At 44.2% G+C, this 24,883-nt stretch overlaps 1 long non-coding RNA gene across 1 annotated transcript; it reads left to right on the forward strand.

Annotated features, from left to right (window-relative positions):
* The first annotated feature begins 920 nt into the window (after positions 1 to 920).
* On the forward strand, positions 921 to 22,481 carry LOC142827260 (uncharacterized). The gene is made up of 4 exons (XR_012901866.1): positions 921 to 998; positions 8,653 to 8,775; positions 20,997 to 21,144; positions 21,414 to 22,481. It is a non-coding gene; the product is annotated as an uncharacterized LOC142827260 (long non-coding RNA).
* The last annotated feature ends 2,402 nt before the right edge of the window (positions 22,482 to 24,883 follow it).

Below are 24,883 nucleotides of genomic sequence, written 5' to 3' on the forward strand. Positions count from 1 at the left end.
TATGGGTGTGTCTAGATTTTTTTATTTTTTTTGTAGCGAGGGGGATCATTTCTATGCTGCTTATATCCATGTACAGCCATATCATTAGGGAGTTTTATATCAAAACATGCCTAACAAGCACTATTAGTTCCTGAGCTGAGGGAGCTGTAAATCCTTTTACAAATGTTTTCTTTTAGAATGGAAACTAGAGGTGTTTAAATTTCCAACCTATATAACCATAGAGACAATTTGTCTGCAAGCAAATTGACATGTTCTCTGTAATAGGGCATGGGACTTCAAGAGGTTCTAGGCCAAGATTCCTGATTCAGCATAAAGCATGATGCTGTGACTGCTTCTCTAATCCAGGTACAGTAGCAGTGGTCACAGAGTGGCTACATAATTGCCCTGTACTCTAACTTTGTTTGAGATAGGGAGGGCAAGATACCATCCCTCACTGCATCATTCTGTTTGCAAAGGTCATTTTCTTAGGCTTTGCTCAGAAGAGAGTTGCACCCCAAAGTGAAATAGGCCTCTGTAGTGCTTACATATCAAGCATAGATTGATGCAGTCATAAGCACCAAAGCTAAATGGCTGAGCAGGAGGATCTCCTAACTTAATTTATTTTGATTAATACAGTGCTCTGGCAAGCAATAAGACGATAGTCAAGCATGAGTAACTGGTTAGAATCTGCCTCTGAATTATGATTCTATCAGACTGGTTTATTTTCATTCATGTGCAATTATCAAAAGCACTAATCTATCGTGGATGGCCGTGTTCATCTTGGATGTACTTGAAAGCAGCTGTGATTATCTTTACAGCCTCTGTAATGGACTGGAGGAGTGCTGACCAGCACCTAGTGAATAAGGGGTTAAGCTCAGGTAGTGAGAGAGAAAAACCAGGAGTTGAGAGACACAGAATGATTTAAACCCAGGCAGGACTCCAAGGAATTCAGGGCATGGGAGTAGACTGAACACAGAGGAAAATTGGAAGTAGGAAAAGTGAATCCAGTCATGTTCAGGGTAATTTTTCTTTATTTTATGGTTTGGTTTGAACTGCTTTGTGTGATTCTATGCCTTTCCTCCCCATTTACTACCATCTAAGCATTGTGAGAGACTTTTCTCTGTGTTTTAATTTGTTTTCCTTAGTTGCTTTGTAACATCTAGCAACCAAGTATGCTTTATCAACTTTATCTTTTGTTTTGCAATGAAAATCACTTTTTTTAAGATGATGATTTGATTATTGTGACCTAGGAGTTCGGTCTGTCTGTGGGTATCTGCATGCCTTTGACTGAGGAGTCAGCTACCAGAGACTGCAGCTTGTTTCTCTCTTTTTCTTTTTTCAAGCTCTTTTGAGGCAAAAGAGCTTGAGATACCCCTAAGGGTGATTTCAAGTGTTCGCCCCTGGTTTTTAGGGATCAAAAAGCACTTGATGGTGGCCCCCAAAATCTGTTTCTTATGATTCCAGGGAAAGCTTTTTGTAACCAGTGCCTGTAGCGGCAAGATTTTGAAGCTCTATTGTGGGCCCTCGCCTTCTGCACTCAGAGTGCCAGAGTGGGGAACAGCCCTGTCAGCTTCAAACTGGAGTAGGGATCCAGTAAAAGCAAAATATCATCCAGTCTATATTTTACATTCTCATAGTTAATGTTTGTATGTCTGTCTTCAGCTTGATGCTACCACAAACTTGGCAAGTAACAGAGAAAGCGTATTTTCCCAGCTACCAACCACATCCTAAATGCAGCACTCTTTTATAAGTAATATTTATTCTGTTGGGTGGTATCCGCTAATGCAGCACATAGAATCATCTTTAACTGAAAGAATAGAAACTCCTTCCTAGGGGAACTAGTGTGGATAATGGCTTCTGAGGAAAGGGCTTGACTATACTGTAGGATAATTTTTTAAGTATGATTCCTCTTCCCCACATGTATCTCTAGCATAGCTCTGCATTACATCCAGCTAGCTATGGCCCTGCTGGGGATTGCTGAAGGGTAGCAATGATCCAGCAACACCCCTTCCCATTGGAAACACTCTTGACACTCCCTCTAAACAGAAGCTACACAAAGGACTGGGTAGGAGCCGGGGAAATCCAGCTGCTTTCTGAGCCTTCTGTACTACTTATGTGGAACAAAGACAGTGAAGGAGCAGGGTCTGGATTCAGTCCATTAAATACTATTGCCAATCCCCCAGGCATTCAAAAATTATGAATCTGATATAAAAAATCATGAGATTAGCTTAACAGTCACAAGAGTTTAACAATAATAAATTTGGGGTCTTTTTATTTACCTTCTGGTGTTAAAGTCTTAAGTATCACATTTTCAAGCTTGTCTTTTAATGACAATTTTGAAAGACACATTTGTGTTTCTTTCTCTTTATCTACAGGATTTTGACCCATGGGCTCGAGTCAAGCTTTTCTCCCCAACTGTGAGATCTCAGACCTTACTGTCCTTAAAAAAGCTGGGGTTCTAACATAATCACATGATTCCAAGAGTTGAAGCTTGTAGAAAAACACCAAATATTGCAAACTTTGCAATACAGTCACATGAGTTGTCAACACTCATTTATAAATCTGGACTAAATGAGATACAATGGTAATATAATAATTTCTGTCAAGATCAAGTAAACTGTACATAGTGATCTTAAACAGCATAATATAAACCAAAATTAATGAATCAAAATTAAATAAGTATACTATCATCAAATCAGGGGGTGTTAGCCCCTGAAAAAGTTCTGAGAACTCCTCCCCTCCCTCCTCCTATTTTTAGTAGTATTCTATTGGAAGGCAGCGAAAAACACTTAAAGGCCCCATAGAAACCAATGGAATTTGTGGTGCAAAGAACCTTACCGAGTCTCTCCGCAGGAAGCAAATAGAAGTAGAGGGAGTAGTTACCACACATAACCCAAGAGCCAGCATTAATGAAATGCTCTGAGTTCCAATTTTACAAAAGGGAACCCGCATAGTCGATATGTGGGAACCCATTTAGGAGGCACTCCCTCTTGCTGCAGTATGCCATAGATTCAGCATACAGACCATTGTAAGTCATATGGGTAGATTCTCAGCTGGTGAAAATGGAAATGAGTAGAGCTAAGATAACTTACACCAGCTAAGGATCTGCCCCATAGTCCCCTTCACTTCACCAAGGTTGGCAGTTTCTTCACTGTCCAAGACCTCCTACCATTAGATTCCAATAGAGCTGGAACAATTTTAGGGTGGTGGTGCTGAGCTGCACCCCCCCCCATACAGTTTACCCCATCCGTGTACTCACTGTCCCAGACTGGGTCCACAGCTGCTGGCAGCTGCACAGCCCTGGGTGCAGGGCCAATAGGCAGGGATGCTGGGACCCCAGGCAGCAGCAGCCGGGACCCCTTGGGGCTGGCAGCTGGGACCCAAGATGGCAGCAAGGCCCCCAGACACAGGCTGGTGGCTGAGACTCAGACATAGGATGCAAAATCTGGGAGGTGCTGCAGCACCCTTACTTCCTGTGCCTGTGTTATTTTCAGTGGAAAGATGTGGGCACTGGATCAGGCCCTAAAACAACCATGAACTTCATTTGTCTACTGTCCTGTCTCCAGCTCAAAGTTCTGGAACAAGCTACAGTAGGCAACTAACACTGTACTCCCAGAAGATTTTAGGACAAGACCACCAACGCTGAAAATAGGTTTCCACCTCACCACATCCTTCAACAGGAAACTGCATAAGTAGAACTGAATTTCTTATACAACAATTCTTTATGCCTCATGTATAGAGAAATTTTCGGGACACAATGGAAAATGTCATTGGTTGGGTTTGAGAGAGAATTCTTTTTTCTAATCAAGTAATTCAGGTTTATTTTTGTTTTTGAAAACTCAGAATTTTGAGGAATTACTACTTTAAACTAACTTAAATAGCACCTTTCCTATAAGGTGCTATTTGAGAGGTCATCTGAAGAAGTGGGCCATGCCCACAAAAGCTCATGACACCATCTACATGTTTTGTTAGTCTATAAAGTGCTACCAGACCATTTGTTGTTTTTTAAGTTAAATAATTTAATTAAGGCTCACAAAACTCCCATGAGATAGGAATTATGACCAGTTTTATGGATGGATAAACAGAAAGGTTAAGTGACTTGCTCATTGAAACACAACAAAATAGTGACGGAGGTGGAAATGGAATGCAAATATACCAATGCCTAGCCCTGTGACCAAAACGCTGTGTTAAGTACACTGGCATGGGAATGTCTCTGCCCCATAAATTTCATGCATAAACACCCAGGCTTATGACTGGTCGACATCTTGTTCTTTGTTTTCAGTTTGCCTTTTTTACCTAAATCTCAGGCTAATATTAAGGGGATAATTTTCAGGGCAGTGCATGGAGAATTAAGCACACAACTTCTAACATAACCACATTGTAAGGAAAATATTGGCCTAAGTAGTTTTATGGTTACTGTGTTTTCTAAGTTCTACAAGCCCTACTGCTGAAGTGTAAAATAAGGCGGATGTTGGTCAGACACTTTTCTACAGAATCAAAGCAACACTTTTGTAATTGTCTCCTCCTCCTTGAGGTGGCTGCTGGAAAGCTTTATAAGGTGTCATTTTAGTGTTCATGAAATGCAGTAATCCTGAGGTTCTTGGATAGGTGCCCTTTAGGAGTGAGTTATGTGTAGTTAACTTGGCTGATTTCTCCTCAGAGATCCTCTGTGAAGGAACTACAAAGAAGAGAAAGGTGCAGATTCCAGTGGTCTCTTTTAGAGTCCATGGGTTTAGTAGAGCTGGTTGGGCAAATTACTGTGGGAATGCAGCATTTTCAGGAAACTTAAGCTGATTTTAACAAACATTTGTAAGAATAGGTTTCATTTTCAAGTACTTTATACCAAACCCACCACCATGGTATCAGAGCCTTCCAGAAGCTCACGAAGCAACTTGACTAGTATCCTTCACGTGTTTTGTTTTTTTATTCCACATGAATGTTTGATGGAAAAAACTTTTATTCATCCAACCACAGATATCCACGCCTAATGAGTGTTTTCAAGCCCAAAGTGCTCATCTGGTCAATATATGCAGTTATATGGTAGGAATGTGACAATAAAAAGTACAGTGTATTAGATAATGTGGTGTATTTCTTTTACATTTCCTGGGAATCCAGCTATTTTAAAATCAGCGATCCATATATGTGAATGCGCGGGTGTGTGTGTATATATATATATATATATATGTGCAGGGCTCGACAATTAGGGCATTCTACTCACCCGTGGTGAGTAGATTTTAGCCTGGCATGGCACCGCAGCGCGGTCTGCGCATGTGCAGCATGCCAAACCACGTGGCTGGCGAGCAGGGCTCGCCACCACTTGTCAAGCCCTCTATATGTGTGTGTGTGTGTGTGTGTGTATATATATATATATATATATATATATAAACAAACTGCAAAAGGAGACAGTAACATTTTCTAACCTTGTTTACTGCCTACCTATTTCTCCTTACCTTTTCAGTGATTTCCACTACTCCTGTTCATTTAGAGGTTAATACATCGATTCAGGGAACAGGAACCATGTGATGTAACCAGTTAGCCAAACACACAGAATTTCAGAGACCAAATGCACAGGAGAGCATTTGCCTCACACAGTTTTTAAAAATGGAAGTATATTTGGTGAGCAATTCTAAAAATCAAATCTGTAAAAATCATGATTGACTTGTGGACAAGTTGATAGGAAAGAAGGGCCAGATCAGTTACGTTTTTGGTACTATGGTTGGTTAAAGAAGTAGAAGATGTAAGTAGGAGTCAGTTGGGCTATTTCTACACAACGGAGCTATTTTGGGATACCTCTGGTATCCCGAAATAGCTATTCTGCATCTTAAGAGCAAGCCTGTTATATCAAAATATAACAGGCTCACTATTCTGACGTCCCTGTAAACCTCATTGCAGGAGGGGTAAGGGACATTTCAGAATAGCACCTTATTTCGATATTTGGCACTGCGTAGCAAATTTCAAAATAAGCTATTTCAACATAACATTGAAATAAGATATGCAAATTGCGTAGCTTATTTCAAGGTAAAGGTCCGCCCTTGCTGTGAAGAGAACTGCAGTACAAAAATAATGGAAAGATCAAATTAATAACTGTTTATACTGTCAACCAAGCAATACAGTCATCTGGAAGAATAAAGTTGTTTTTCTGTGGGTAAGCTTGCTCATGATTGGATAATCTGATCAAAGAAGTGGTTTTATACAGGTTCTTTCTATGTCACCAACTTGGTGACATACAGAATGACCTCTTAGTAACCTTGTTAAGTACACAATAACAAATAAAAAGGGTGATTAATTTGGCCTCTTTCTGTTCTTGGAATGTCTGTAAGCACATTGTGATTCTCAAATTTACTAATTATTGTATTTAATCATCTCACCATTTGGGGAATTTTTAAAAACGGGACTGATCACAAATAGTTGATACTTGACATATGAAAATTGTGCAGTATTTATTCACTCTGACTGGTTAGAAATCACCTGGTGGTGTTTCTGTTCCCTGATGGATTGAAGGGACGAATAACTGGGAAGAAGATTTGAAGAAGCTACAATTTAGGGAGAGGAATCTGGAATAGGGACTTCTGGACCATATATATCTAACAATAGAAGACTAGAACAAACTTAGACATATTACTGTAAACAAAAGAGTTGCAGTAGAGATCAAAGTAGCAAATCATACCAATGCTGTTTATTTCATGTATAGCCCATGTAGTTATTTGCGTGGAAAGGTTATTTAGATTAGATTGTGGAGTGTGCACACAAGCTGTACTGGGGATTGTGTCTGTCTGTGTAGTGAATGTAAACCATAGAAGAATTAACTTTTGTATAAAGCTTCTGATTCCACAAAGAGCTAATAATGGTGTTATTCTCACAGCTGATTGGGATTTTTTTGACAAAGCAGTTTTTCATTTATTCAAAAATACCACTTCGTTGAAGCAAACATTTTGTACAATTGTATCTGTTTCGGAGAACCTTTCCCAACCAAAATTATGGCAAGAGAAAAAAGCCCAGTGGTCATGCCACTTACCAGCAGTCCTGTTTCCATGATGCCAGCAGTCCTGTTTCCATGAGGAGTAAGGGAAGTCAAAGGGACAGTGTTTTCCCTTTGATTTCCTGCAGTGCGGATAGAGCCAAAAGTCGAGTTAAGGTACTTCAGCTTCAGCTACTCAATTAATGTAGCTGAGATTGTGTATCTTAATTCGACCTTATCCCATAGTGTCAACATACCCTAACGATGTGAGGATTACATTATGTGGAACCATCTGGCGTTACTTCTTTCCACCTTGCTAATACAACTTCATTTATGCTCAGATGAATTACTCTTCCTCTTATTAAAAACCATTGTTTATTCTCCTGGCCACAAAGCTATTTCTTAAAAAACAACAAACTTAATGTATGTATTAAATGAGGCTACATGCTTTAAAGAAAATTTTGAACTAGATTAATCTCTAGAAAGTAATCCTATTGCAGACTAAATTTAAACCTAATAAGAGCCCTGATATTTCCTCAGTACTGGTAATTTCACAATGGTTAGCAGTGTAATGGTTGCACTGGAAAAAAAGAAGGTTATTTGTAACTCCTGAATCATTGTACATTCTTTTTTGTCCTCTCTCGGGGTGCAAAACGTCCCATTTGTTTTTATTAACAGCTAACAGCACTGCACACATGAAAGTATCTATGGAATCTGCCAAGAAACAATTGTTTTGCCAACAATTCCAACTGATTTGGATGAGATTACAAGTTTGAATGATAAACGGAATAGTGTTGTTATAATACACTTAGACTTCTGTAAAGCATTTGACTTGGTACAACATGACATTGTGACTAAAAACCTAGGACAACATAAAATGTACATAGCACATATTAAGTGAATTAAAAAGTGGCTAACTGATAAGTCTCCAAATGTAATTCTAAAGTGTGATCATCATTTAGCAGATGTGTTTCTAGAGGATGTTTCAGAAAGATAGGTTCCTGTTGTATGCTATTGAAAACTTATCAATAAATGAGGACAGGTCACTGATACAGAGTGAACTGAATTGTTTGTGTCCAATTTATCAAAGGAACAATATTCATTTTAATGTGGCTAAATGTATATATATAGGACAGGATGCAGGATCCTACCTGGGGAAACTGATTGTGAAAAAGAGTTGAGAGTCATGAATCTTCAGTTGAACATGAGCTTCCAGTGCAACATCATGGTCAAATGGGTTAATGGGGTACTTAGCTGCATAAAAAAGAGAATCTTGAATAGAAGTGTGAAGGCTATTTTACCTCTGCATTTGGCATTGGTGCTACAGCTACTGGACTACTGTGTCTAGTTCTGGTTTCTTTGGAGGAAATATTTGCTAAATGCAATTTTGCTCTCCAGAAAATAAGTACAACTTTAAAAAAAAATTTCATTGCAAAAAGAGGGAAAACAAGCCCTGAAACAGTTAAAAAAATCCCCAAATCATTCAATTATAAATGTCCTATTCAGTGCTGCAATTGGGGGGGGGGGAGGTTCCTGCATTAATACCACAATTTAGATTGACTTTCCTGGGTATATTGAACACCAGTGTGAGCCAATCCTGTGATCATGTTTCTGCCCTCTTATATTTTTAGTAGCACTGTAGTATAGTGGTATTTCCATAAAAGTCTCTAAAGGATAAAATATTATTCTGAATGTTTTTCTTTCTTCTCCTTCAGCACAAACCATTTCAGAGATTCTACATCTATGAGTGAATGGCCCAGACAGCAAACATTGTGGTTTTGAATGACATTGATTTTGTGAAAATGTGTTACATGTGGAACTTCTCTGTATAAAAGCAGGTACGGGTTCATCTCTTTTCATATTCCCGTCTGGAAACTTCATGTCATGAATATGTTTTTGGAGAATATTGGTTAATATGAGGATGGATTTGATAAGGAGTTATTGGGGGTGGGGGGGAAATAGCATATTTTTAGTTACCATCAGATTGTGTTCCTGCAATTTATTGGGAAATAAAAGTGTAGACCAAAACCTCAATTAGAGTATATTAACATAGCTCCATTAACTTGGACCAGCTGGGGAGCTGGCACAGAACACTAGTGTAAGTGTACATTAATTTTAATAATATCAGTTTGTTCATATAAATGCATGCGATTTATATTAAATGCCAGATTCTGATACCTTTACTTGTGGTCAATATTGCCTTTCTCCATGATAATACTATGAAAGCTAGTGGGGCTTCTTGTATACTGAGGTGTTGCTCTGTGTGTCATGGTCTCAGGATCTTGCCCTAAAATATTAGGACAAATATTTTTTTCTATGGGTGGATCAGATCTTATATCTGTGGATTCCGGCTGGGTTTGTAACATGGGCCAGTGGTGTCCTCTGGGGAAGTCCTGTGGTTGTGTACTAGCTGCCCTGGTTTGGGGAGGGCTGGGTGAGGCTAGAGTAACTAAATTCCGACAAAATGTATGAGGGAAAGTGCACAAGTTGATTCAGAGTCTGCAGGATCTTCAGCAGCCTCCTCCATGCTGTGGAACTTACTTCACCACCAGCTCCAAAGGTAATTCCAAGGGCAGCCAGGTTCCTGCAGAATCTCTGCTGTCAAGGAGGCAGAGAGGTGGGTGGCATCAGAACTGAGATTGGGCTTTACACATCGATATCCCTTTCTTTTAATGGATTTCTCTGAGATCTGATGATTTTACAGAGCTGATTTGGGTTCCTATCTATCCCCAAGTATTTTCCACTTGTGGAGAAATGCGTGAGTCCCCTCCACACACCCGTTCCCAGTGCAAGAATGCCAGGAGAACTCTGAAATGACACTTAGCATCTTTACTTTTCTCTCTACGGAAATAGTGCTCATTGTGGAGTACGGGGCACATTTTCTCTGACAAATGAAAGGGAAGATAACACCTGAGATCAATGAAGGACTCAAGAAATTGACCCCAGGATTGAGAAACACTCACCTCTAGCTTTTCAGTTCTGATTACATGCACATTTTGCTAAATCTGCAGTGAAATGTAAGCAGGATCTGAATGAATGCTTCCCTGACAGCTAGCTGGGAAGCGGGGAAGAGATTCTGGGCATGTTTATGTATATGCAGTTGCTCCTGGTTTGATTAGATTTGCTAGATGTTCAGCTGCTGGAGTGATGTTTTGCCCACTGTAATCAATTTGGTGGATGTTGTGTCCCAAATAATATTAGTGCTACATGCAGGAATTGTGAAATATGGTCACCAATGCCAATCATTATTGTGGAAAAACAGAAAAGACAAACTGTGCATAACCTGTCCCAAAAAAGAGAGACATCAGTTTCAAGAACTTCAAATGGTCAGGGGCTGGAATGTCAGAGTTTTGTGAGAGTAAAAGGGGAGGGAAGGACTCCCCTCAGCATTCTGCATACCCTCCAGGGTCTGCTGTAAGACTGGTTCAACCTGTTTCTCCCCATTGTTCCAAGAACAGAGCTAAATAGACTTCATTAGGAGCCTCTTTGTTATTTTGCCCCATTGAAGTGAAGTCAGTTGTAGCAGGACTGTCCTTTTGCTCCAGAGATGAAATCACTAAGAACTGAAATCACCTGTGCCAGGACTGTGCTTCTGACCTAAAATCACTTAGGGTATGTCTATACTGGCAATGAAAGTACTACTGACGTGCAAAAGTTGTCAAAAAGAAAAGTCATCCAATCATGTTTACACTGCCATCCTCTGTTGACTTATCACAATCACATTGTTAGCTTCCCCTTACCCCGGGTAACAGGATGAGCAAGGCAAGGTGGGTAAACATTCCTCAATGACTGGCATCACCCTCTGTCTATAGGCACTGTGGGAACACACAACATAGCATTATGGGTGGCCAGTAATGTAGGCAAGCCACCCAGGAGGGGCAGGTGGAAACTGGGTTCGGTGAGTGGCTGGGTGGGGGTTTGGGGATGTGTGTGGAGGGGAGACAGGACGTAGGCTGGGTTTGGCCGGAAGGCGTTGTGGGAGTCAAAGAGCCGCAAGGTGAAAGGGGCGCTTTCCTCCTCAGTGCCTGTCCTGCAGCAGCGGGCCAAGTGGGGGGCAGGTGAGGGCAGCCAAAAATTTTTGCTTGGGGTGGCAAAAAACCTACAGTCAGCCCTGTTGGCTGGGAGGAGAGGGAAGATTGTTGAAGGGGCATGGTCTTGGAGAGACGAGGTGAGATTTCAGGTGGAAGGGGCGGGGTTTCAACTTGCGTTTCCCAACTGGGCCTTCACCCGCCACCCATGTGTAGTGCTAGCCATTTGGGGAATATGAAAAATGTCCCATCAGCCACCTCTTTGTTTCCCAGCCTTCCTAGGACTTTCAGCTTCCTTTCATGCAATTTGAAACTGCCAGTCCTTGCTGTGCATTGCAGCATACGCTGTAAGAAATCATGGATTCCAGTCTTTTCTCCTGTGCTGTCTTCAATGTGCCTAGGACGTCACGTGTGGCAGCACAACTACTGTTGAACTTAGTACCAGAGGAAGAAGACTCAGATGTAGATGACAGTAATAGAGATGTAGCCCTGTTATGTTAGTCTGGTCTTACTGAAACAAAAGACAGGACTATGCAGCACTTTAAAGACTAACAAGATGGTTTATTAGGTGATGAGCTTTTGTGGGCCAAACCCACTTCCTCAGATAAAATTGTGAAAGAAAATTGGCATGCCCATATATACCAAAGGGATACAATGAAAAAAAGTGAACAAATATAAAAAGGACAAATCAAATTTCAGAACAGAGGAGGGATAAGGGGTGGTGGTTAATGTCTATGAGCTAATGATATTAGAGGTGATAATTGGGGAAGCTATCTTTGTAATGGGTTTTTTGTAATGTTAATTATCTTACCCATTACAAAGATAGCTTCCCCAATTATCATCTCTAATATCATTAGCTCACAGACATAAACCTCCCCTCCTCATCCCCACTCTGTTCTGAAATTTGATTTGTCCTTTTTATACGTGTTCACTTTTTTTCATTGTATCCCTTTGGTATATATGGTCATGCCAATTTTCTTCCACAATTTGATCTGAGGAAGTGGGTTTGGCCCACGAAAGCTCATCACCTAATAAACCATCTTGTTAGTCTTTAAAGTGCTGCATAGTCCTGTGTTTTGTTTCATGTAGATGGCAGTCTGAGTGCCATGGACAGCAGCAACTTGGCATTGCATTTGGCTGCCTCAGAGCACCTGTGCAGACTAGTGTGCCACTTTTGGGCCATGGAAACCAGCACCGAGTGGGGGGATCATACTGTAATACAAGTGTGGGATGAAGAGCAGTAGCTACACAACTTTAGGATGCATAAAGCAACCTTCTTGGAGCTGTGTGCTGAGCTGGCCCCTGAACTGCAGCACAAGGACACCCAAATGAGAGCTGCTTTCTCGGTAGAGAAGCATGTTGCCATTGCTTTGTGGAAACTGACGACTCCCAATTGCTACTGTTCAGTTGCAAACCTGGTTGGAGGGGGCAAGTCTACTACTGAGGCAGCACTTATGCAAGTGTGCAGGGCAAGAAATCACATTTTGCTGTGTAGGACTGTGACTCTGGGAAATGTGTATGACATAGTAGCTGGCTTTGCTGACATGGGCTTTCCAAACTGTGGCGGAGCAGTTGATGGTGCATGCATTCCCATATAGCGCCATCCCGCCTCAGAGTACATCAGACAGAAGGGATATTTCCCCATGGTGCTTTAAGGGCTTGTGGATTGCTGCGGGTGTTTCACAGACATAAATGCAGTGTGGGCTAGAAAGGGGCGTGACACATGCATCTTCAGGTACAGCGGCCTGTACAGAAGGCTGCAGGCTGGGACTTTCTTTCCAGACCACAGAATTACAGGGAGGGATGTAGAAATACCCATAATGATCCTCAGTTGACTTGACTTACCTCATACAGCCATGGTTACAGGCTTCCACAGAGGCCAGAGCAATTGATATGAGTTGTGTGTCACAAAATACACTAATTGAACCCTGCATCAATTTTGTTCTTATTGATCCCTTTCAATCACGGTAACACATAGAGTGAATGCTTTCTAGCAAGGGAAGGTAAGAGTTATTGGGAAAACTTCAGAACTATGTTAACATCCGGCTGTCAAAATCACAGCTGCTGAGACGGGGCTGGTAAAAAACCATTCCCAGACAGTGAAAAGGAGTGTGTGGGCATAGAGAGAGGGATGCTGGATTCAGAATTTTGCATGTGTTGCCAGGGAGGCGTCTGTGTGGGCATAAAGGGAGGGTTGCTTAATAAAGAATTCTGAATGTGCCGCCAGAGAGGTTCTGTTCATGCTGCATCTTAATTAGAACTTCAGTATCTCAGTTTGGTGTTCAGTGAGCTTTAGCATGTGCTCAGTGGCTTCTGCTCTAGCTTTGTTTTCCTTGACCGCCTCTTCTTCCTTTTTTTGATTTTGAACTTTGAATGTTGCAAAACATCCTTCGCAATGGATGTGAATGAGGGGCTTCTTATACAGACTAGTTCTGTGCTGCCTTGGGTACCAGCAGCACAGATTGAGCATTGGTTTGGAAAGGTGTCATACCACAGGGGTAGGGAAATGCTACTGAGACACCATGTGAGCCTCAGCACTCGAGAACAGTTGATGGCTGCCCGCCACACTGGTTGACTCCACAATGAGCCTCTCTTCCTCATCTGCTTCTACCTCTCCATCAAGAGCTTCATCCTCCAGGTTATGTCCTATTTCTGCTGACACCATAGTATGTGAAGTATCCACAGGGTCCTTGCTTGTCGATGTGAGGTCCCCTCCCTGGATTGTGTCCACTTCTTTATAAAAATGGCATGTTTTGGGTGTAGCACCAGATTGGCAATTTGCTTCCTTCACCTTATGGTGGGCCTCCACAGTTCCTTTATCTTGGCTCTGCATTGCAGGGTGTCTCGCTCATACTCCTTCTCACACAGGGCTCAAGAAATATAGCCGTACGTGTCCCAGTTCCTCCAGGTCACTCGCAGCTGTGATTACATTGATTATTCACCCCACAAACTGATAAGATCCAAAAGCTCTGGGGTGCTCCGAGAAGGAGAGTGTTTTGAGCGATAGCCACCCCTGTTTCCCTGAGAAGATGCCATGAGGAGCACTGCACGCTGAGCCAGCCAGCCATCAGGAAATGGATTTTAAAGTTCCCAGGGCATGCAGGGGGCAAGGGCACTTTTCTACTTACCTGTTTACCTGGCTGCAGAGCAGCAGAGTTCAAAACACTAGCCAAAGTGGATAATCGGGCCCTGTGGGAAACATCTTTCAATGAACTAAAAAAAAAAAAAAAAAAAGTCTGCTGTAGTAAACACTACATGATTGTTCACAGTAAAGGGAGAAGGAGGGGCAAAAGTCCCTTGTGGAGGTGGAAGCTTTTTGTCGCCGAAACTGGGTGTTTTTTGCAACTTTTTTCGTGTTGCAATGTGAACACTCTCTGAAAGCACACTACAGTACTTGTATGAGGTAAATAAAAAAAATACTGTGCATCTTTTTACAATGCAAATATTTGTAATAACAATAGTATAAAATGAGCACTGTACACTTTGTATTCTGTGTTGTAATTGAAATCAATATATTTGAAAATGGAGAAAACATCAAAAATAGTTAAACAATAATAGAATACTATTTATTTAACAGCATGCTTAATTTTTTAATTGCTTGACAGCCCTAATTGTTACCCTCCTGCTGGCTATTTAGCCTGTGTAATATATTTGGTGATCCCTGCTTACTTACAAATGAACATGTGTCCACAGCACAAAAACCCCACACCAAAACTTGCACTTGTTGGCACTTTTGGTGGCGGGAAGCAGGACAAGAGTCAAACGAGCACAAAGATTGATCTGCCCTCTTGTTCTCTGTAAGTGGTCCTCTCCCAGCTACAAGTTGAGGCATTTGGCTGGAGCATTAAGAAGACGCTTACATTCCTTCTGTATTTGTTCTGTGAAAGAAGAGAGGCTTTCATTTTCCCAGAACTCATTCTAGCATATTTACACACACTAAAGTAAATAAATATCACTGCTATGGAGATGCTCTTGTTAAAAATACTCTGCATTTTCAAAACCAAACATTTCAACCTATGTCCTATATAATGGTAGTGAATTACTTTGTCCATTTTTAACCTGAATATAGTTTGTATCCATGTGTGATGTAGTGGCGGGCTGTATTCACTCTTGTAGTCACTGTATTCACTGTTTGCTTTGTTATGCTGTGATTCCTGCTGACCTGTTCTGCTTTGTAGTGACTCTGTGTGTGTGTGTGCATGCGTGCATCCATTCCAGCAGGGAATGGGATCTTTGGGGAAGAATTCCTGGGAGAAGGCACGTAGGGAATGGCCCCAGGCCAGCCTTTCACCTGACCCTCAGGGGAAGATGCTACTAGTGATAGTCAGAGAACACCTTGCCTGGGAATCTGTACAAAAGAGGAGGTGGAGCTACTTAGACAGCTGGGACCAGTGGCCCGGTATGGTAGTTTAGTTTTCAGCTGGCTTGGGGAGAAGGGAGTCTAGCTGGCTTGGGGGGCCGGACAGGGACTCAGAGCCCTGACTCTGCCCCCCTCCCCCTCGCCCCGCTCCGCCAGTGGGATTCTACTGAATGTTCCTGGTTCCTGTGTTAACAACAAGTGTGTGCTACACTGTAGCCCTGTCAAGGAATAAACCTTCTGTTCTACTTGCTGCCTGAGAGTCGAATCTGGCTGCGGATTGGGATGCAGGGCCTGGTGACTCCCCCACACCCTGTGACACCATGTATGACCATTTTTTACCAAAACTCATTGACATCATTTGCAGTGTTCCCCTCTGAATCCTCTTCAGGTATAAATGGGTACAGCTCCATAGACTTCTGTGGCATTTCATCCAGCTGACAATTCAGTCATATGGTTTTTCTTCCTAAGCTTTTAATAAATGAAACAAATAACCCCTCATAAGACTGTGGCAGATCTTAATGTTAATATAGAGGTTAGTTTCAACATGGCAATTACTGTTTACCATGCAAGCTTGATTTATATAGTGCCCTGTCGCTCTGTGAATAGTTAGGGGTACAGAGCAGTAGTGTCTGTACACATGTTTGGCTTTACCAGTCAGAGTTGGTCTTAGGAGAGAACAAGCCGGGCGGTCGCCTGCGGCTGCTATTTTCAAAGAGCTGCCGACAGAGCCGGTCTTTGGGGCTGTGTCCGCATTTCGGCCCGACCTCCCGAATTCTCTCCCAGGTTTCACTCTCAACTTCTTGACCCTATTTTTTTCTTGAAAAATTTTGGTCCAGTATTTTTTTAAAACCATCTGGCAACCCTACGGGTGAGTCAAGAAGTCACCCGGGGCTGCCAATTGGTTAGGACTGGCCCTGTTACCAACTTTGAATTTCAGAATCTCCTGAAGGTGGAGATCCTTCACTACTGAAATTGTTAAGAAAAGAGAGTGAGGCTCATTCCTAAAACATCAAACATGTATCTGTCACCATCTCTACAAATCCAAAATATTGTATTGACACTAACTAGTTAATCCTCAGACCATCTCACTGGTAGGTCAGAAAGTGATATCCCCAATTAACAGACGGAGAAAGAGAAAAAGGCAGACACTTGCCTATAGCAACACAGTGAGTCAAGACTGAGCCAGTATCAGGCTTAGGGTGACCTCTCTCTTTACTTAGTGCTTGTTTCTTGCATAAGAATTTATTTATTTGAGGGTAGATTTTTCAAAAGCATTTAAGGGACTAAGAAACAGAAGGCCCATTGAAAGCCAATACCGCCTGCACTTGTAATTCCTTTAAGTGCTTTTTGAAAAGCTCTTGTTTTAATCCTGTAGTATTGTATCAAGATTAAAACAAATTTGACATAGTACCTCGCTTCTCGGCCTTTTGGCTAAGATCAAGTGTATTCTGTATCTCTTTATTTAACAAAACTGGAGAAGGGGGGAATGAAACTCTTGTGAGACTGGGGAAAGGAGGTGGGAGAGGGGAGAAGTGAGTGTGGGAGGGAGGGGGAAACCTGGGACGAGGGAGCTGAAAGGGGGAAGCAATGGGAAGAAGGGGGAGGGGAAGCTCAGGGATCAGGGTTGGGGGTCTCGCTGGACCAACTTGATTTTCATTCAAACCTGCTCCTGGGTTCGCATGTGGCCTTTGGTGGCCGGGCTGGCAGCTATCCTGCCATAGACAGCCATGTTCCTCCATCTAGTGTGGGCATCATGGGCATTGGGGGCATCTTCCCCAGACCTGAATAACGTCCATGATCTCCATCCTGGACCAGGAAGGTGCCCACCTTCTCCGGGCCCAAGCAGGCTCCTGGGAACTGTCAGACTGCTCCTGGGGAGTGGTGGAAGGCTGGCTGCCAGTGGCTTGCTGGCTCATGTTTTGGGGTCACTGGGTCAAGGCAGTGACTGCTGGCTCTGGGCTGGCAGGCTTGGAGCTGGCTCAGGCACTGTGGCCAGAGTCAACCCCTTTAAGGGCTCTGGGGAGGAAGGAAGGAGAGGAGTGTTCTTGGTTGAGGCTGGAGTGGCCACAGCACTTATTTCGAAATAGTCACACCGGAGGGTGCGTCTGCACAACAACCTAAACTCGACATAAGATACGCAATTTGGGCTAGACAAATTGCATATCTTATTTCAAAACTATTTCAAAATAGCTTATTTTGAAATTTGACACGTCTACACAATGCCAAATTTTGAAATAACGTGCTATTTCGAGCCATCCCTTATCTCTTGTGCAATGAGATTTACCAGGATGTTGTAATAGCACGCCTGTTATTTCGAAAAATATTTTTAAATAATGGGCAGCTTGTGTAGACATGGAGTAGCTTTTTCGGGATACCTCCAGTATCCCAAAGTAGACGTGCAGTGTCGACGTACCCTTAGTGGTCACCCAGAGAAGGTAAAGATTGTCCACTTCTCTGAACAGTAAAAAGGCTTATAGTCTGCAAGGCTCAAGAGCTGAGAGCTCAGGAAGGACATGAGGAAGAACTGGTATGAGGGACAGGGATAGAAAGGATGGATATTCTGAGACTGGGGTTCACCAATAAGGAGGGGCAATGATCAAGGGGTTTAGATACCATCTTTCATAGACCTCTTATGTGGCTGGATCCCCAAAACATCACTACAGTCATCCTACTGACACTGAGAACGGCAAATGTGATGGATTGCTTGATGAACCTGTTCTGTTCATTTCCTCCTGGCACTGGATACTGTCCGAAGATGGCATACTGGGCTAGATGGACCTTTGGTCTCGCCCAGAATGGCTGGTTTTATGTTCTTTCCTATATCCGGTGGTTGTCCAGGTAAAACTAAAGGACTAAGGTTGTTTGGATTTTAAGTTTTAATTCAACCCATTATGAAGGAAAAACATGTAAAATTAAGATTCAGATCCTCAATTTCAAGCACTCTAAAATTTGGAAGTATATGAATACATGATTTTGGCTTTCTCCAGAAACAAAAGGTATAAAATAAGGAAAACAGTTAGGAGATGAGAGATCTGAAAAGGAGGAGCAAGGGGAAGAGAAAAGAGAACTCATGGGGAAAGATGGAAGAGATGAAAAGCACAGGCATCAAAGGAGAAATTGTTCGAGAGGCAAAAGGTTATCTTTCCCAGAAAGAGACAGAGGAGAGAACCCTTAGTGGGCGAGAAACTGAGATGGTGGAGTGGGGAAATAATAACATGGAAAGGGGTAAAGAACAAGAAGAATATGTAAAGACGAGATAAGTATTTAAAGACAACCACAAGTCTTCCAATAGTGGACAGCAGTGCTTTATGTTCCTAAACTTTTCTATCTTCTGTCTCTCTGCTTGGCAACTGAGGCCTGGTCTAAAAGGCTGACCATTATAGCTATGACCATAGGGGATACATCTTTATTTTTTTTTATTCCCGCAACACTGCTTTGCAGTCATAATTTACTTAGACTAGAATGGTATGTATACACTAGCATGGGCTAGATAGTTCTAAATGAAGAGTAACGGTAGTCTGAATTAGGGGCTTTAGTTCGAACTACCTAGCCCGTGCCGCGTGTAGCCGCGGGCAGGGAGTCCGAACTACCAGGCATTTAAAAATGGCGGCGCCCAGGAACATGCAAATAAAACCCGGGATATTTTAATCCCGGGCTTCATTTGCAAGTTTGAATGACTACATTAGCCACCCTAGTTTGAACTAGGGTGGCTAGTGTAGACATACCTGAAGAGCTTATTCGAGCCAGGGAACTAAACTGTGCTATCCCAACATCAGAATATTTATAGAGATAAAATTGCATTCACTCTAGAGGTTTTGCCATAAACATGAATCTTAAACAAAAAAGACAGTTTATGAGCACTGAATGTTTTTCTGTAGAATCATAGCCAAAGAGAAGTCATTCATGGATATAAGCGAAGAGGTTGAGAATGCTGCGAAAGGCAATGATGTGTCTGTGATCATTATCACACCCATTAAGCTTACAGGCCTGAGAAAAGGGTTGTCAGCTCCATGTTATCTTTCAAAGAGATATTAGCCTCCAAGATGTGTGTATCATCCTTTCACCTGCTGCTGGTTGTTGCATGAGTGGGTCTTGAAATGAAGGAGAGTGAAGGCGGGGATAAAATGGTTGATGATTGGGAAATATATTTTGTTTGAATAAAAACTGAAAAATAAGGTGTGCACACGTCAAACCCAAAAATACGTTGGTCTCCATCATCCAAAATAATGAGAGGTTGTTCAGATGCAGGAAAATCTGAATTTTTCAGTTACTAATTAGTGGCAGATAACGACTGGAGGCTGCATTTATTTGGGGGGTGTTACAATGCCATAATCCTTTGACATACCTACCTATATCTTTCTTAGATCAGACTGGGATGAATAAGAAAATAATTCCATTAGTTCCATGGCCCCACAAGTGGGCTCTGCTGCCCCATGAGGGATGAGTTTAAGCCCAGTTCCATTAGCTCTGTGGCCCCACACGTTTTGGCAGCCCTGTTGGCCCCCTAAGCTCTGGCAATAGCCCTGCTGGTGCTCGTGGCCCTGCCAACTTCACGGCAATAGCCCTGGCAATAGCCACGGCAAAAGCTCTGGCAATAGCCCTGCTGCCCCTTCACGGCCCTGCAGGCTTCCCAGCCCGACCAGCTCTGAGTTCTGCTGGCCCCACCCACTCCGTGGGCTCTGGTGCTCCCACTGGCTTCCCAACAGCTCTGCTTCCCCCCTACCCTGCCAGCTTCCCAACCCGGCCCGCTGCAGGTTCTGCTGCCCCTTCCTTGCCCATCAGACAGCTCTGCTCCCAGCCACCGGCAACCTCTGTGCTGGGGCTTTGTAGTCTAGCAATATCTGTGATCCTTCTGGACCATGGATGTTGCTGGACCAGAAAGTCCTGGACAACAGAGCTTCAACCTGTAGTATGGAAGGCAAAACTCCTATTAACTGCAATGAGAGTGAGATCATTTTCTCTTTTGCTTAAAATCATCCAAAATGACAGCATGCTCAGTAAACACAAGGGCTATGTCTAGACTGGCATGATTTTGCAGAAATAGTTTTAATGGAAAAGTTTTTCCGTTAAAAGTATTTGCACAAAAGTGCATCTAGATTGGTCCCGGAGTTATCGTTACAACGATGCGCTTTTGCGCAAATGTGAGTCTACATTGGCGAGATGCTTTTGCGCAAAAGCAGAAGCCTGGAACCATTTAGAAGAGGGCAAAAGGGCACCAGCCCTTTCCGGGGGCGGGGGCTGGAGCTTATTTGAGACGTGTGCTTAAAGGGATCTCCCTGGACAGCCGTTTCTCTCCTGCTGCGTGCTATAGGACCTCTTGCAGGGACTGACAGCAGTAGCAGTTCTATTTGTGGTTGCCCTCTGCCTTGTTGAAAACCATTGCCTTTTGCCTTTTAGTGCCTTTGCCTGTTTTTTTTTTCATCTTGCTTGTTTTTTGTGCCATGGAGCCAGGGGTGGCCATGTGCCTGCTCTGGCCCCTGCTGGCCATTTTGGTGTGCCTGCAGCTGGTGCCCCAGCTGTGGAGAGGCCACTGTGGAGACTGGACACCAGTACAGACTGGTGGGACCGGCTGGTACTGGGGCAATGGGGCGACCAGCAATGGCTCCGGAACTTCTGTATACAAAAGCAGACGTTCCTGGAGCTATGTGCCTGGTTTGCCTCTGTGCTCCAGAGAACCACCACCCGGCTGCGGGCACCAATCCCCGTCAACAAGAGGGTCGCCATTACAGTCTGGAAGCTGGCCACCCCCGGACAGCTACCGATCAGTGGCACACCAGTTCGGGGTGGGCAGATCAACCGTCGGTGTCGTCGTGATGGAGGTAAGTCCCAGGGGGAGTGTGTGGGAGGGGAGGGGAGGGGAGTGCTGCACTCCATGCCCAGGGGCAGCCAAGACTCCAGGCTGGGTCACCCAGGGGTTTGGGCCGTCCCTCCCTTGCACAGGCCTGCTGATGGGGGGTGGGCCCATGGGGCGAGGGAGCCCTGATGCGTGTGTGTGTGTGTGTGAGGATAGAGGACGTCATGGGGGGGGGGCGCACTCACCCTGCCTTATGTAATGTGTTCCCCTGTGTTTCTCTGCACCCTTCTGCAGGTCGTCCATGCCATCAATGACGTCCTGCTCCCAAGAGTCATCCGCCTGCGCAACGTGGACGCTACAGTGGCCGGCTTCGCTGCCCTCGGGTTCCCCAACTGCGGAGGAGCCCTGGATGCAACCCACATCCCCGTCCGTGCCCCGGGGCATTGAGCGGCCCATTTTATGAACAGAAAGGGGTACTTTTCTATCGTACTCGGGGCCCTCGTGGACCACCATCACCAGTTCTTGGACGTTTATGCGGGCTGGTCCAGCAGGGCACACGACTCCCGCATCCTATGGAACTCTGGCCTATTTCGCAGGCTGGAGGCGGGCACTTACTTCCCCCGGCGGAAGTTTACTGTCGGGGATGTGCCTATGCCCATCTATGTTGTGGGGGACGCAGCCTACCCCCTGCTGCCCTGGCTAATGCGGCCCTACAGGGGGCAGACAGAATACAACTGGGCCCGGTTCAACGACCACCTCAACTGGGCCCGCAACCAAGTGGAGTGCGCCTTCGGCCGCTTGAAAGCCCGGTTCCGTTGTTTGCTCACCCGTCTCGAGATGGGTGAGTGGAATGTCCCGGAGGTACTGGCCATGTGCTGCATGCTCCACAATCTCATGGAGCGGAGGGGGGAGGCCTTCCTCCCGGCATGGATGGCAGGCGAGGGCCAGGCCTACGAACAGCCCCTCACAGCTGTCATGTGCCTGGCACACCAGGATGGGGTGCGTATCCGGGAGGACCTGACGGACATGTTCTCCCAGGCCCCATAGTAGGGTCGCCTCCGTCTCCCTTTACAACTCCCTCCATCCCCTCGCCTTACCCCTCCCCTCTCCTTACCTCCCAATAAACAACAAACACAGGGGTTTTTTTTAACACAAACTTGTAACTTTTTATTTACAATGGGGAGAGGGGAGACCTTGAACTGGGAGGGGGAGGAGCTACTCCTAGGAGGGTTGGCCCCTGCGACTGCTTCTGCGGGGGCAGACCTGCACATGGGGGGCAGGCCGCGTTGGTGCAGGCAACACGGGGAGGTGGGTAGGAGAGGCAGGGGCAGGAGGGACAGGAGCAGGAGGGGCCATTGCAGGAGGGGCAGGGACAGTGCTAGGGGAGGGATGGCGGGGGCATGGGGCAAGGCCATGCTATAGTGAATGGCATGGCCAATGCGTGACGTGAGGGTGGATATTGAATCCGCCTTGCGGACACACTGGGCCTGGAAGGAGCCCCAGGCCTCCTGGCGCCACTGCAGGCCCACCTCCACACGCCGAGTGATGGCTGCCTCGACGCGCTCGATGGCCTGCATGTGGCGCCGAAGGAGCTGATCCCAGTGGCGGAGCCGCCGCCTTGGTGGTTGGGCGGCTGTGGGTGCTGCTGCTGCCGCTGCCACAGGGCTTGAGGGTCCCTGGCTTGTACTTGGTCCCGTTGCAGGGAACAGAAGAAAGGATGGGTCAGTCAGGCAGCCCATCCACTGTCCCCACACCTCATGGTCTCCACCCCTGAGCCCAGGTGACACCACAGTAGTGTGCCTTGGGCCCACTCGGTTACTCCCCTTCCCCCCGTGTTGTATGTTTGCATACAGGACCGTCCCTGGAGTAGGGTCCTCCTCCATGTATTGTAACCACCGGTCTGTGTCCTGGCCCCTTGGAGGGTGGGAGGGATAGCCTTGAGCATAGATAGTGGCAGTACAAACTCAGAAATATAAAAATCTCTTGATTTGGACAGAGGCACATATTCTGTGTAAAGCAATATTGACTAAGGGATTTATGGTTACTAAGGCTTAACCCCAGTGCCCATCTGTATACCTTCCCAAATCTCCCTACATGCTGTTAGGCAAACAATTATTACCCGTGTGTATGTGAATATGTATCTGTCTATATCTATCTATATGCCTATATATCATGCTGCTTCCAGAGAAGATATTTTGTAAAATGTGGATCTTATATATACTAAGCTGCTTCACAGGAGAGTTGTGAAGAATAACTAGTTAATGTTTGAAAGTGTCAGGGACCACAGAAGTGCTATAAGTCATTTAATCATTTCTTACATTAAAATGCAAAATACGTCAAAGTACATTCTGTACAAACTCCAGCATAACACAGATGAAGTCTGAACAAATTAAAGATTAAATTCTTTCCAATCAATGCACCTTTATTTTTTCCTCTGCTCATAATAAAACCTTTCAAGTTCTCATTGTGGAACAAATCCTGTCACCATCCTTGTAAGAAGGCAATAGAACGCAAGGCACACCTATGCTTTGTAAGAGTGGAGGACCAAGCTGCAAGGACTCCATGCAACAAGATTCCACAATCCCTCTACCTACCATGGAATTGTTCTGAAGCTGCATTCTGTTCTGCAACACAGTCTGTGGGGGCAAGTGAGGTTAATTCCATCTCTGCTGTTGATGGGGATTGAGGAATTATGGAAATGTCAATTATTTCTTCCTATGCCATGTAGTAAGGGATGACAGCCCGCCTATTGAAACAACAAAAACCGTGGGACATTAGAATTCTGTTAGTCAGTCCTGTAGAGGCCTTTCAGGGTACATCTACACAGCAAGGCTAAGTCTAGACTGGCATGATTTTCCGCAAATGCTTTTAACGGAAAAGTTTTTCTGTTAAAAGCATTTGCGGAAAAGAGCGTCTAGATTGGCACGGATGCATTTGCGCAAAAGCACTTTTTGCGGAAAAGCGTCCGTGCCAATCTAGATGCAGTTTTGCACAAGAAAGCCCCGATCGCCATTTTTGCCATCGGGGCTTTTTTGCGCAAAACAGTTTTTACCTGTCTACACCGGCCCTCTTGCGCAAAAGCATTTGCACAAGGGGGCTTTTTCCCGAGTGGGAGCATCATAGTATTTGCGCAAGAACACTGACAATCTTACATTAGATCATCAGTGTTCTTGTGCAAATTCAAGTGGCCAGTGTAGACAGCTGACCAGTCTAGACACAGCCCAAAGCTAAAGTGGAATTAAACTACACAATTGCATAGCTTAAATTGAAATAGCTTAATTCGGCTTTTGGTGCTTCGACTTCCCTTACTACTCATGAAATGAGGGTTACCATGAGTCAGAGTAAGAAGTCCTCCATCTCAGCATTATTTCAAAATAAAAGCTTGTAGTTTAGACATGCACTACGTTTTTTCGAAATAATGTCAGTTATTCTGAAATAATGCTGCTGTGTAGACATACCCACATAGAACAGGTTCCTGTGTTTGAAACAGAGATATTATGTAAACTAACAATTTCAGCGATTGTTTGGTTATGTGAACAGGAGACATCTGCAGACCTGACAGCTTTGGTAGTTCCCAGTTGTGCTGCAGCATATGGTCTTCAGGTCTTGGTGTATCTTTATGTATCTTACTTTCTTGACTAGAAGAGTTCAGTTGTCAAGAATGTAATACATTCAAACTCAGTAGGATAGGGTAGGAAAAAATGATAGCTGTTTGCTGCAGAACTCCATAGTGTCAGTGCTAAAAGAGCCTTTTCCACTCTGAA

Source organism: Pelodiscus sinensis, chromosome 2 (assembly GCF_049634645.1).
Source record: "Pelodiscus sinensis isolate JC-2024 chromosome 2, ASM4963464v1, whole genome shotgun sequence".
Classification (NCBI taxonomy): domain Eukaryota; kingdom Metazoa; phylum Chordata; order Testudines; family Trionychidae; genus Pelodiscus; species Pelodiscus sinensis.